The sequence below is a fragment of the Neoarius graeffei genome, chromosome 4, assembly GCF_027579695.1.
Source record: "Neoarius graeffei isolate fNeoGra1 chromosome 4, fNeoGra1.pri, whole genome shotgun sequence".
Taxonomy (NCBI): Eukaryota; Metazoa; Chordata; class Actinopteri; order Siluriformes; family Ariidae; genus Neoarius; species Neoarius graeffei.
The window spans coordinates 89,281,083-89,296,082 of record NC_083572.1 but is presented as its reverse complement, the minus strand read 5'-3'; the positions used below and the strand labels follow the sequence as shown (position 1 = coordinate 89,296,082).

Sequence of the window (15,000 nt, the reverse complement as noted above, 5' to 3'; positions counted from 1 at the left end):
TCACTAATCCATTTACATTACCACATCTAATGGCAACAGTGTCTACCTGCTTGTGTTTAACTAGCCTTATTACATATCAGGAGCTTCATACAGCATTGGCATGGATTATTTTTCTTTTCATAGATTTAAAAAAAAACTGATATTAAATTCATACATAGATGAGAACACTGAGGCATCAATAACACCAGCCTACCCATGAACCAGGCGGCATTTCTATAGTCAGCGATACAGATTTGATACCTTTCACCACATCACCACACCCAGACACAAGTGTTATAAGGTTCAAGCAACATGACACACTCCTTCTATAGGGTCCCCCCACCCCACCCCCATACCACGGTCAGATCCAGAACATTTTGGTACCTAAAATGCATGGGGCAGCCATAGCAAAGCAAAACTCAACAGCAGTCAGATCACTGAAATGTGCAGATGCTGTAGTTTGACACATATTTATGCTCAAATAATTTCAGGATTAGGGTCAGAACCAACGTGTTACATTTCAAGTGGTTTTTCCCCTCTTTTTCTTCAAAAATAATATATAGTACAAGAGTTCTTGTTTTTGTTTGTATTTTCAGTCAGTAATGATTTTCAAGACGACATACATCTTTTCCCGTTTGTGCTGTAAAATCTAAATCTCTTTATGTATTAGATAAGGTAGCAACAACAAACATCATGTTCTTAATATGAGTTATACAGCAGAAAAATCATAAATGCCAAAATAATATATAAAATCGATGTTTAAAACTTAGAAAGAACATAAAGTTGGTACAAAGTGCTGTCTGAAATACTCAAATGGTCATCTAGGTATAATTTTAGACAGTGGCGGCTGGTAGTCTTTCAAACAGGGGAGGCTGGTCGGTTACGATATTTCCAGATTTTAAACGAAAAAAGAAAAAACACATAAATTTTGCCCATACTCTTGCCTCTGATCTGGCTGATTGTTGGCAGGGTCACAAACTGTGAAATAACAGGTTCTTTTGGCCCATTAGCCTACTGTCCAATATACATGATGGTGGTGTTGGGGGGGTATATTTTAACATTTTATATTTTAAAATTGTGGCATGTTGTTTAAAAATTGATCATTATTGAAAGCAGCTCTTTGTCAGGAACCTTAGCAGTAACAGCAGAGTGTTCTGGAATAGGCACAAGCACTGACCTTGGGGAGCCAAACATAGAGCTGGGTGCCACACATTTCATTCAATGACACTTTCCCTATATTTTACTTATTTTGACTGAGAAATGTTTTATTGACAATTTTGATAACCCTTCACTTTTAATCCAGGTCTGTAGTGTGAAATGTTCTCGGCTGTGTTTGAGTTTAAAAATGTTTTCCAAATTGTAGCTGTGTTTAATTCATCTTATCTCATTATCTCTAGCTGCTTTATCCTGTTCTACAGGGTCGCAGGCAAGCTGGAGCCTATCCCAGCTGACTACGGGCGAAAGGCGGGGTACACCCTGGACAAGTCGCCAGGTCCTCACAGGGCTGACACATAGACACAGACAACCATTCACACTCACATTCACACCTACGGTCAATTTAGAGTCACCAGTTAACCTAACCTGCATGTCTTTGGACTGTGGGGGAAACCGGAGCACCCGGAGGAAACCCACACGGACACGGGGAGAACATGCAAACTCCACACAGAAAGGCCCTCGCCGGCCACGGGGCTCGAACCCGGACCTTCTTGCTGTGAGGCGACAGCGCTAAGCACTACACCACCGTGCCGCCTGTTTAATTAATATCCAGAGAAATATATATTCCAATATAATATACTCTATTTACTGTTGTTGATGTGGGTCACTTGCTGTTAGCCAATTCACTTTCTCGTACCAGGAGAGCTGAAAGGAACGAGTATTATTCCCTACCTTTTTCACCAAGTCACTTTGAGGCGTTGGTCTACCCTGCTCTTTAATTTTAATTTTTTCCTCGAAAGGAAGACTGGCAAATGGCTTCGCCAAAATTAAATCAGCAATGCTTGGCATCCGTGCGCAGCTTTCTTGCTAGCTGACTAGCCCCCTCAAGTTCAAGTTCAGTCACTCAAATAAACGAAGTTTCTGGAACTAAGATAGCAAACTTGACAACACTATATTTACACTTTATTTACAATGAAAATATATACAAACTAAAAAAGCTGGTAGAAACCGTATGTAATGAATGAAATCGAAATGTAAGCTGATCTCTTACAATACACCACAGCACTTGCGAATCCGCATGGGACTGAACTGAGATTCACCGCTGCCTGTCTATATTTGAAACGAGCTGTCAATCAAAGAAAATATCCGGCCGCTTTCACCAATCACCAGTCTCCTCGCGGAAACTGCCATGTCCCTCCCACTGTGAGGCTCGGAGTCCGTGGGCGGGCATTTTCGCAGTATTTGTCCAATAACCGTCTTGCATTTTGATATTGAAAAGTGCATAGCTCCCAAATGCCATTGAAGTCCACTGAGGCTGGGAGTCCGTGGGCAGGCGTTTTCGCAGTATTTGTCCAATAATTGTCTTGCATTTTGATATTGAAAAGCGCATAGCTCCCAAATGCCATTGAAGTCCACTGAGGCTGGGCTGCATCGCGTTGTCACGAGGGGGAAAAACTCACGCACACATTAGGCGAACTGGGGAAAGTTATAAGGGAATGATTTCGCACTGTAGTTGGGTTGAGCACATATATTTCTATGATTCTGGATCTGAAATAGCAATGTTATAAGGTCGGCTATAACATAAGCCTAGTGCAATTCATCCTACACGATGTTCGTCATTTTTAGAGGAGGCTGAGCCTCCCTCGTTGTCTTAGAGCAATCGCCCGTGATTTTAGAATATCAGTTAACAAGTGAAAAGCAAGCAACAAGAACAACAAGAACAACAATAAAATCCCTTCATCAACTTCTGCTCAGATAGTGTACAAAAAAAAAACCAAACCATACACTGCACATGCTCTTTTGAGTTGTAGTTTGTTCATGATTTATTTATTTATCAATTTCTAGTTTAGCTCAAGCTTTACCTCCATCCATTATCTGTAGCCACTTAGCCTGTACAGGGTCACAGATAAGCTGGAGCCTATCCCAGCTGACTATGGGCAAGAGGCAGGGTACACCCTGGACAAATTACCAAATCATCGCAGCGCTGACACATAGAGACAAACAACCATTCACATCTACGGTCAATTTAGAGCCACCAATTAGCCTAACCTGCATGTCTTTGGGGGAAACCGGAGCACCCAGAGGAAACCCACGCAGACACGGGGAGAACATGCAAACCCCACACAGAAAGGCCCTTGCTGGCCGCTGGGTTCAAACCCAGGACCTTCTTGCTGTGAGGCAACAGTGCTAACCACTACACCACCGTGCCACCTGTTTTACTTCTACAAAACATTAATTTCTAGAAATGACCTGCATCAGTACCAGATGTTCTTAGTAAGTCATTTGTAGACCTACAGATCTCTACAGAAATCAACCAATCAAATGGTACAATAGGCTGCAACACACAGCTTCAGCGGGTTTGTGGGATATTCATCAAGGAGTGGAAACATGCATGCATTTAGTGCCTCTAATGAACTTACACAATCTCCACAATCTCTATTTGTCGGCTCATCAACAAAACCGAGAAAAGCAGAAACAATTCTTGCATTATCATTGAGTTCCTCAAGTCTCTCTCGCCATCTGGAGCATCCCTCTGTATTTCCACAACACACTGAAAAACTATGCAATTTCCTCTTCATTCCCAACAACAGAAAATAAGGATTGCATAAAAAATGAGAATAATGTAGTCCAAAAAACAAAACAAAACATGATTATATCATGTTGCTATGGTTTTATGGGTTATCAAACCAGAACAAGTTCATTTTTTCTTCACTTCACTTCCTGTTTCTTTCCAGTTTCTTTCAGTTCCTGTTAAGTACAAAATGTTCGGTATAAAATTCAGAAATATAAATGAATCACCCTTTAAAGCTCGTTCCTATTGATGCAAGCTTTCGACGTGTAGATGTGAGAAAAAGTTAGGGCTCGATGGGATTGGGTGTCTGCCCTGCCTGCCATCTTCGAAAGGAGGACAGGATCTGAGGTGGCTGATCAGAAAATTACTCAGCCAGTAGTGTTGTTCTCCTGGGTCTTCAGTTGAACGTGAGCTTGCAGACACACTACTTTTTACCTTGCACATACACAACTTTCTTTGCTCACATGTCAAATTAAAAGCTTGTGTATGTGCTAGCTTCTTATGTGCCTGTGCGAGGTAAAAGGAGTGTAGGCATCTACTTTTTATATGTTGTGTGTCAGACAATGTATTTTTTGTCCAAGGTTACAGTGTATATGCAAGATTTTTATGTGTATATGTGAGAAAAAGTAGCGTATGTGCGAGGTAAATGTAGTGCACACACATACAGTATATAAGAAAATATGCTTGTTCTCCTTGTGTCTGCATCGGTTTCCTCTGTGTGCTCCAGTTTCCTCCCAGAGTCCAAAGAAGTGCAGGTCAACTGGTGGTGTAGTGGTTAGCACTGTTGCCTCACAGCAAGAAGGTCCTGAGTTCGAGCCCAGCAGCTCACGAGGGCCTTTCTGTGTGGAGTTTGCATGTTCTCCCCGTGTCTGCGTGGGTTTCCTCCGGGTGCTCCGGTTTCCCCCACAGTCCAAAGGCATGCAGGTTAGGTTAATTGGTGGCTCTAAATTTACTGTAGGTGTGAATGGTTGTGTGTCTCTATGTGTCAGCCCTGTGATGACCTGGCGACTTGTCCAGGGTGTACCCCACCTCTCACCCATAGTCAGCTGGGATAGGCTCCAGCTTGCCTGCGACCCTGTAGAAAAGGATAAGCGACTACAGATAATGGATGGATGGATGGATAGATAGATTGGCAACCTGCCCAAGGTGTACCCCATCTCTGACCTGAAGTCAGCTGGGATTGGCTCCAAGCTTACACGTGACCCTCAGTTAGAAAAGCAGTATGAAATATATATATATATATATATATATATATATATAAAACATTACATTACAGGCATTTAGCAGACGCTGTTATCCAGAGCAACATACAACATACCCAGAGCAGCCTGGGGAGCAGTTAGGGCTTAGATGCCTTGCCTGATGGTCCAGGGAATCAAACCAGTGACGTTTTGAGCCCAAAGCTGCTTCCATAACCATTCGGCCATGGCTTCTCCACCTGGTCACACGTCGTCGTCATTCATGAGTGAATTTACACAAGCAAGGGCAATGGTGTTGGAACTGAGCTATCTACACACCTCTCTAAGGGTGCCTGCTAAGATAGGTAATATATGACAGAGAGATCTGATTTTCAGTAGATTATCAGTACAGTAGCTTTTCAGTACAGCACAATTCACACGACAGCAAAGAAATACGCATCCAGAAAGGGCCTGGTGCCCCGATAGGATTTATTCATCATGAATAAATCTTTCTTGCCCTGCATCATTTGTCAGTTATAACTGAGAACCCAAGCACTTGGGGAAAACTGCTGCTCACCGAAATTCAGAAGAGAAAGGATGAGATTTAAATCTCACCACTCACACACTCCTGGTTTTGCTGAGCTCTATAGATTAATAAAGCATGTTGCACACGATAAGGAGAGAGAATTGCAAATTCTTATTCAAATTAGTTGATAAATCAAAGCAGCTTGTTCTAGTTCTAAATGGTGTCTGCTAATAATATGTATTTATAAATACAAGAAATAGACACACCAATCCCATGTCATTGAAGCAATATTGATTAGTGATATCAAATTGAGATCACTGATCCTGGCTGATATCAAAAACAATATATTCAGGACACACTGGGCTGAAAAGCGAAACCAAAAACAGAGAAAAAAAACCCTTTAAAAAAGAACAAAAATGCTTTAACCCTTTCACCACGGCATTACTTAATATACAGACTACTATATACACTATGTCACTTTATATTATATGGACACGAGTGTTTTACTGGGAAATACGCAACTATTTTTCATACGAGCTACATCCGGGACATGGAGAACCAAACCCGTGTCATAAATCTCTGTCACTTGTGAGGAAATTGATGAATTGTTTTGATAAATTTGGGTGCTTTTTGTTTGTGAATGTGTCTATATAATAAAAAGAAAATCACATGTTGGCTTGAAGATGTGAAGTTTATCTTCTCGTGTTGAAAAACTTGCATTTTTCATATGAAATATATCGCGGATCTGAGTGACATAGTTCCCGATATTTCACTCCAATGACGTCACTCCCAGTGTTTTCCTGCTGACTGGACGTGCGTTGTCAAAATGGTGAACTGGTTCAAAATTAAAATACTTTTGATTAACTTGTGTATTTTTTTGTGGATGTCTCATCTCATCTCATTATCTCTAGCCGCTTTATCCTTCTACAGGGTCGCAGGCAAGCTGGAGCCTCTCCCAGCTGACTATGGGCGAAAGGCGGGGTACACCCTGGACAAGTCGCCAGGTCATCACAGGGCTGACACATAGACACAGACAACCATTCACACTCACACCTACGGTCAATTTAGAGTCACCAGTTAACCTAACCTGCATGTCTTTGGACTGTGGGGGAAACCGGAGCACCCGGAGGAAACCCACGCGGACACAGGGAGAACATGCAAACTCCACACAGAAAGGCCCTCGCTGGCCCCGGGGCTCGAACCCAGGACCTTCTTGCTGTGAGGCGACAGCGCTAACCACTACACCACCGTGCCGCCGCACACAGACATCTGGAGGGAAATTTCATACATGTTTTACAAGTATTTTACAGGAAAATGGTTAGTAATTTATTAGCTGAGTATGTACCAGAAGCCACGATAAGGCATGTACATTTAAAAATTTTCTGGGGGTGGGGCATGCCCCCAGAACCCCCTAGCATTAGCGTGCCTTTGGCTTCGCCGCCGCAAATTCCAGAGCCATCTAGTATTTTTTTTTAGCCGGCTACTTCAGATTTTCTAGAGAACCCTGTGAATCTGTTCACCACTCCACGATAAACTTCATATCTTTGCACAACCATGTAATATCCTCTATATACAGAGCCTAATCTAGGGTGCGTAATACGCGATAATACGCGTTTTTTATCTGTCTGTCGCACATCCACTTTTTGGGCACGAGAGTGATATCGCGTATCTATTCATTTTGTCGCGCATTTATAAGTAGAGAGCGTGTAGTCGCGTTTTACTGAATCTTGTGCGTATCAATTTGTCAGCACCAGCTAGCAAGCACTGCGGTAAATATAGCGTTGTTTACACACCAGTCGGAAAATATCGGAAAGGACCGAAGTATTCTGAATGGTTTATTTAGCGGGTAAAACAATTTTGTGAACTATTATATCATTGGTCACTGAACCGGAAGACAGTGTATCTCAACCAATCGTGTGAAGTGTTTTAAAAATACCCAAAAGCACATGGCATATCGTTCTGTCTCATCCAAACATAACAATGTCAAAACGCGTGGTCACGTTGAAAGACCTTTGGACGAAAAAAGAAAAAAGGAAACAAAACGAAGACACAGAAGTGACAGGTACTAATCCAGCTGACATTACACAACCCGATACAAGTACTACTGATGAACCAACCAAGAAGAAAACGAAATATGAAACCGAAGTCGACGATGTTACCACCGAAGTGACAGTCCAGGCAAATACGAGTTCAGCTGTCGTTATCGTTGATGAACCTGAGCCTGAGGCAACAGGGACGAAATCAAAATGCGATGAAACTAAAGACAATGCAATGAAGAAAAAAACGAAGTATGAGCACACATTTCATTACATTTTTAAAGTTCAGATCTGATCATAATGTTTGTGCAATACTATAAACTGTGGATAAGTGTTTGCTGATATGGTTTTCATATCACTGTATTAAAGGATATGTATAGTGCCATAATTATGATATTATATAGATTAACATCTGATATGAATGTTTGTTACATGTATTTAGTTTTATTAATAAAACTGTTCTGTTTATAGATGTACTCTTGAAAATATCTACCAATGTATTACTTATTTTTCTGTCCCCACTAACTGGAACAAATGAGGGATATTTTTACCCATGTTAATATTTTCTGTCCCCTGTTTCTACAACTAGTGAGGGATCTGTCCCCTATTTTCAAATTCCTAGATTAGGCTCTGTATATATATCAGAAATCCCATAAACACTAAGTAACTTTGTGATAAATTCAATATAAAGAAGTACACAATTTAAAAAGAAAATACAGTGAACTAGTGTGTGTGCCATAGTGACATATTTGGTACAGTTGGAAAGTAGAGGAATTCTGCTTCGAGAATATGTAACACTTATGGTAATAAACTGAACAAAGGTAAATTCACAGGTGTGCAAATGTACATTACAAGTATATTTCTTATGGATTATCTTTAAAATAACATAATCTGGCCAAAACATTGCTTAAAAACCAACCATGATAAGAATTTGTGTGCATTTGACATCATTTCATCAATTTCGTCTCACTGTATATATTTACGTAATGTACACCTATGTAAAATATGCTTTTACCCAGATGTGTATTAAATCACATCCTGTAATACTATGTGAATAAAACAAATTTTATTCAAGATTGAAATTTTAGCAATTTCTATTATAAAGTATAATTAGTGCTGTCAAGCGATTAAAATATTTAATCACGATTAATGTCGCGACTGTCATAGTTAACTTGCGATTAATCGCAATTTAATCGCACATTTTTGTCACATGAAAAACCATTGTAATTCTCTTATCAGCATAAAAAAGTGAATGGGCTTGCTTTGTACCAATGTTTTTTTTTTTTATTGCAGAGCATAACACGTCTTGTCACAGCCACTGACATCCATTACTTCCATATTAGATGAGAAAACCAAGGGATGAAAAATAAAGTGCATATCACTGTGAAAATAAAAAAATGTTTTATTTTACTCTTCATTAGTTTCTTTTGAAGAGAAGTATTTGCCATAAAAGAAGAAAAAAACAGATAACAAAAATAAAAACCTTCATCATATGTTCAAAAACGTTCATCATAGTGTGACACTGTATTATCTAATTCTCACTGCTTATAACTCTACACCTCCCCGGTGGAGATGAGCTGGGAAACTGAAGACTGAAGGAACAGTATTGAAAAGTATTTTTCCAGTCTCACCTGTGAAAGGTAATCCCATGTGATCTCGTTTGGACGGTAAACCTGTTGGTACAGTTAAACGCAGCACATGAATGAGGCATCTTTATTCTCGGCTACTGTCTAGACGCTACTGAGGTTTTTCACCCACGTGACCAAGTCATGTGATGCATCGTTAGGCTGCCATTTTGGACGTCACGGCTCGAATCAGTTTGAATGCGAGGAAGGCGACAAACAAAAAACATAAAAGAAAAAGGAGCGAGATGCAGAAAACACCTTCACTATCCAGCAACGTAGGGTATTTACAGGGCGAGCAGAGGGAGAGGTATTTGCAAAAATTGAGGTTAGCAGGCTTAGAGAACGACATTTACCTGCTTCCACCAGGATTGTTCACTGACGTACGGAAGTACACGAAGCCCTCGTCTTTACCTGACTTCGGCCCACATGATCTGTATGCCTATGTTGTTAAAAACCCATCGCCATACACAGGTATTGATCTGAAAGCGTATAAGAGTTTGGATGCCTACAAATATTTTGTGTCAGGCTGGGTAACATGCCTACATCAGTGGGTCGTCCCTGGAGCCGGTGGTCGCCATCTTATTACAGCTAAGGTTTGTTCACATTTTCATTTACTTTCAGTCCTCAGGATAAACAAAATGTTATTAAATGTCATTGAAATAACTTCTTAGTCTGTTGAGACATGGCCCGTTATAAATTTGCTGTTACCAGGCAATGACCAAGAAGTGTATTATTAGGGTCAGTGTCTGTGTTGTAGCAGTGTACTAACAGCTAGCTGTTAGCACTAGCTAATGTCAACAACATAGTAGCTAGTATGTTACTCTAGCAATGTTTATGTTCAGTCATTTGGATGACTGTTAAAACCTTTCAGTCTCAAGTTTTTCCTTTACTGTATTTACTAGTTTACTGTAATTATGATCCGGCAGCTATTTACACCGGATCCAGTGTAAATAGCTGCCGGAGCGCGCTCCGGCTTGCTCCCCCTCAAATTAAGCAGCGTGCTCCGGCTTGCTCCCAGACTCCGGGAGCAAGCCGGAGCGCGCTGCTTAATTTGAGGGGGAGCAAGCCGGAGTGCGCTCCGGAACCTCGGCCTGAGCACTCCGGGAGCAAGCCGGAGCGCGCTGCTTAATTTGAGGGGGAGCAAGCCGGAGCGCGCTCCGGAACCTCAGCCGGAGCACTCCGGGAGCAAGCCGGAGCGCGCTGCTTAATTTGAGGGGGAGCAAGCCGGAGCGCGCTCCGGCAGCTATTTACACTGGATCCGGTGTAAATAGCTGCCGGATCATAATTACAGTAAACTAGTAAATACAGTAAAGGAAAAACTTGAGACTGAAAGGTTTTAACAGTCATCCAAATGACTGAACGTAAACATTGCTACAGTAACATACTAGCTACTATGTTGTTGACATTAGCTAGCTTGACCTTCAAAATGGCGGACACCGGGGCGTCACGTGACCCTGTGACGTCAGGTGAAATACCTCAATACCAGAGACGGCTGAAGAATCTCCACTTTGCCCCATCCAATATGGTGGCGAGGATGTTTATATGTCTATGCCTTTCTCCATCACTCACACGTACTCTTATTGAACCAGCGCGCGACAAGCCTCAACAGAAACTACGGGTGACTCGCAGGGCCAAATTAGAATTTGCGTTAACGGCACTATTTTTTTAATCGCGATAAATTGAGATCGCGTTAACGCTTTATTATCGCGTTAACTTTGACAGCACTAAATATAATATTATAATATATAACCTCAGTTAGTTTTCATAAGGAAATTCACCTTTTATACATGAATATTTACCAAAAGAAACATGTAGAACCCTAATTAAATAACATAAAATAACATTGTGCTTATCAAAATTGTGTCTTCGGAAATCCTGAGGAATCTGATTTCTCAACCAATCGGCATAGATAATTCACAGGGGTTTCCCTACTACAGTGAGACCTGAATAGTGGTCTGCAGTGATCATAATGACCAATACACCAGACTGTTGTGTTGAAAGATTCCATATTTTTCAGCCCGATATTGCAGTTTGCAGTGGTCAAAGTCAAAGTCCCTTCCACACTAGGACCTGGTCTTCCCAGACAGTCTCCTGTCCCAGTACTATCCAGCTCTTTTGAGGTGCATGGGTGCGGCGCCGATCTCCGTTTCCATAGCCTTTGGCCTCTCGCCTATACAGCTAGGGTTACGGGGGGGGCTGGTCCTCTGGTAACCGCGAGAGTTTGACTTCCCCACTCATATCTGTATTGCAGCGTGCCTTGCTAGATGGTAGTGGGTTCCATTTTACAATGGTCTTTGGTATGACCCGACCACGAGTAGAACTCGCAATCTCCTGGTCAAGAGGTGGACACACTAACCACTAGGCCAGCTCGCGGTCTTATAGGCCAACTTGCGGTCTTGCAGTGGTGAAAGGGTTAATGTAAAAATTACAATCTTTTAGTGACACTTTGAGCACTATATCTTGCAGTGTTTTTCATCTTTTCAAAAGCAGTGGTTCCAAATGGTATTGGCATGCCTGCAAAAATTTTTCCTTTTTGCTTGGTAACATTCTGCAAATTGAGTAGGATGTTGTGTTTTCAAACAGCATTACATTACTGGCATTTAGCAGATGTTCTTGTCCAGAGCGACGTACAACATATCCAGAGCAGCCTGGGGAGCAGTTGGAGGTTAGGTGCCTTGCTCAAGGGCACTTCAGCCATTCCTGCTGGTCCAGGGAATTGAACCGGTGACCTTTTGGTACCAAAGCTGCTTCTCTAACCATTGCCATGGTTTTCCCATGTCAAAGATGTAGTGGAGAAGTACTTGTCTGTTGTATCCTTTCTTGATACTTGGCATGAACTGCGATTATTGCCTATCTAATATACTTATACCTAATCTAAACTGTGAGATGTTTCCTCAGGGCTGACATTTTCACTGCTGATCTGGTGCTGCTGAGACTGTTTGAATGCTTTGTTCTAGGCCTATTTTTTCTAGTCAATATGTTCTGCTTAGAAATTCAGCTGCCAGTTTTTGGTATTCAAAATTTTGGCTTGTACCTTCTAGATGGAGTTTTTTAGTAAAACATCATATAAATGATCAGATAATATGAACCAAGAATACAAAATGTATAAACGTAATTCAAATTCGAAAGACTGGAGAACAATGAGCAAAAAGAAACCTTGAAAGTTGATTCAAATGTGCCTGAGAAGTCAGGTGAAGAATTGTTTTGTGCAGAATTTTAGCATGTTTGATGCTGTTTCAATTGATGTTGATTCAGGATGTAATCTCACTGCTTTGTGTATGTGAAGATCCATCATGCCCAGTGACAGGTGATAGAAGATACAACTGGGTAACAGGTGATCAATAAGTCATGCTGCTTTAAAGGGACTCTTGGTGAGCAAGGACATCTTATTCAGAAAACAACAACAACAGCATTTCATCTTGATTCCTCTTGTCATTGTTTCCTTTCCTCATGTCTCCTGAGGGATGATCTAGGATACAAGGAAAGGAATCAAGAGTTAATTAATTTAACTCATGTATTGATTTCTGATGACAGCAATTTGTATCTATAAAATGTTTCTTTGTGTTGCAAGCTAGAAGTGAAGAAATGAAATGCTAGTTAATTAAGATGTGCATATATTTTCTCGCCAAAAATAATCAATAACTGTCAAAACGACATCATCTCATCTCTAGGTTTATGAACAGAAAATAACATGTGGTGGTCTGGGAAAACCAGTTGGATATTGCTGTGGGTGAATTCTGCAAAACAACCAAAAATGATGACCAGTTGAGTTTTCTGCCATGAATGTACTGCTCCTAAGCATAGAGAAGAGCGCTTATACACTCAGTATAGATGACAGTAGACATAATTCAAACAAAAATGTTTGAACTTAACCTCAAAAATAGACATTAATAAGAAATTTAGCCAACAAAACTGAACTGACTGAATAAATCAGTACTTATTTTCACACTGATGATAGCGTGAACAGAAATCAGTTGAGGGAAGAGATGATGAATGAGGCTTGCGCTTAAATGGCATGACTGAATTTTAGCACAGGTGATGAGAAAAAAACTGATGTGGATGAGAAAAGGTTCAGGAAAGTCTGTATTTTTTACATCTACAGTACTGTGCAGAAGTCTTGGGCACATTCAAAGAAGTGCTGTAGAGAAAAGATGCCTTCAAATACAAAGAAATGAAATGTTTCTACATAAAAAAATACTATAATTAGCAGTAAACAGTAATAAATGAAACATAGTCAATATTTGGTGTGACGATAGTTTGCAAAATTGTCGTCTCAGGTACAATGAGTGCAATTTTATAAGGAAACGAGCTGTAGGTTTTACTGAGCATCTTGCAGAACCAGCCACAGTTCTTCTAGACACTTTGACTGTCACACTCGCTTCTTAATTTTGCAGCAAAACCCAGCAGCCTTCATTATGTTTTTTTGTCTGAAAAGTGTCTCTTATGTAATCTGTTGATTCTTTATTTCCATATATACATTTCTCTGTAATATCATTGAATTTTGTGATGGAAGACTCATCTCATCTCATTATCTCTAGCCGCTTTATCCTGTTCTTCAGGGTCACAGGCAAGCTGGAGCCTATCCCAGCTGACTATGGGTGAAAGGCAGGGTACACCCTGGACAAGTTGCCAGGTCATCACAGGACTGACACACAGACAACCATTCACACCTACGGTCAATTTAGAGTCACCAGTTAACCTAACCTGCATGTCTTTGGACTGTGGAGGAAACCGGAGCACCCGGAGGAAACCCACGCGGACACAGGGAGAACATGCAAACTCCGCACAGAAAGGCCCTTGCCGGCCACGGGGCTTGAACCCAGAACTTCTTGCTGTGAGGCGACAGCGCTAACCACTACACCACCGTGCCGCTGTGATGGAAGACTAATGTTTGTAAATCTCAAATGTTGTTGGTTGTACTGACTTGATAATTTAAAACTCATAAAATAAAAATCTATAACAAAGTTTGGACTAAAAAAAAAAAAAAAGCTGCTTTTACAAAGGCACTTGTGCTGGGACAAGTTTTTCCCGAAACAGGTTGTCCTGGCACAACTGCCCATCTGAACACAATTTGTTCCAGAACAGTTCGACACCAGTAGGTGCAGCTTATTCCAGAACATCTTGTTCTGGGCGCAACTTGTCCCCACTTACTGACTAAACACAATCGGTGGCAAGTCAGAGGTCATTTATTATCCGGACAAGACCGCTTTGCGGTACATTCAATAGTCAGTTCTTCTTGAGTGCTTTTCCTTGTCAAACTTCTCTGCATTTAAACGATGGAGTCAAGTTATTCCCAAGCCAATCACAGTGAAAACTGGACTCAAGAAGCAGTTCTTACCCTCATCCAGTTGTGGGGAGATGCAGATCACTGTTTGCTTTTTCAATTTAAAATTAATCTGAAAGAGCCGAGTCAAAGAGTTGATTTGTTCCCTGAATGGCACATCACTCAGAGTGAATCAGTTTTCTGGAAGTGAAAGTTGGATTTACGGCCGAATCATCGAGCGTTTGATCAGAAACGAACAGTGAGAGGACAATAAAGCAAGTTAAAAACAAACTTCTGGTCACTGATTTGCACATGCACACATTTGTGTTTACCTCTTTAACCTCTGATTTGCCATCGATAGAGAGTGAACGTGGAAACGTAAAGGAATTTGGGTGCAACTTGTTCTGGGCACAACTTGTTCCTGCTGCCTGTATAAAAAGAGCTTAAAGTTTGGTGGGAAATGTACCCAGGAAACCAGAGCCTGGAACATCCATAAGCGACCTACTGTCGGCTACAAAGTGAAGGGCAAATTAGCTAATGTGCACAGCCCTTAAGACTTTTGCATAGTACAGTACGTATTGTAGAAAATGTCAAAATTTCAACAGGTGAAACCTTTTCCAGGCTGCGTATTTTCTTGGAACTTTCCAAACAATGTCAGATTTGGGT

The 15,000-nt window shown here is 41.0% G+C and overlaps 1 protein-coding gene across 1 annotated transcript in view; it reads left to right on the top strand.

Moving 5' to 3' along the window:
- Positions 1-15,000, top strand: part of adcyap1r1b (adenylate cyclase activating polypeptide 1b (pituitary) receptor type I) — an 86,228-nt gene that overhangs the window by 749 nt on the left and 70,479 nt on the right. The gene's annotated exons all lie outside the window — the stretch shown is intronic.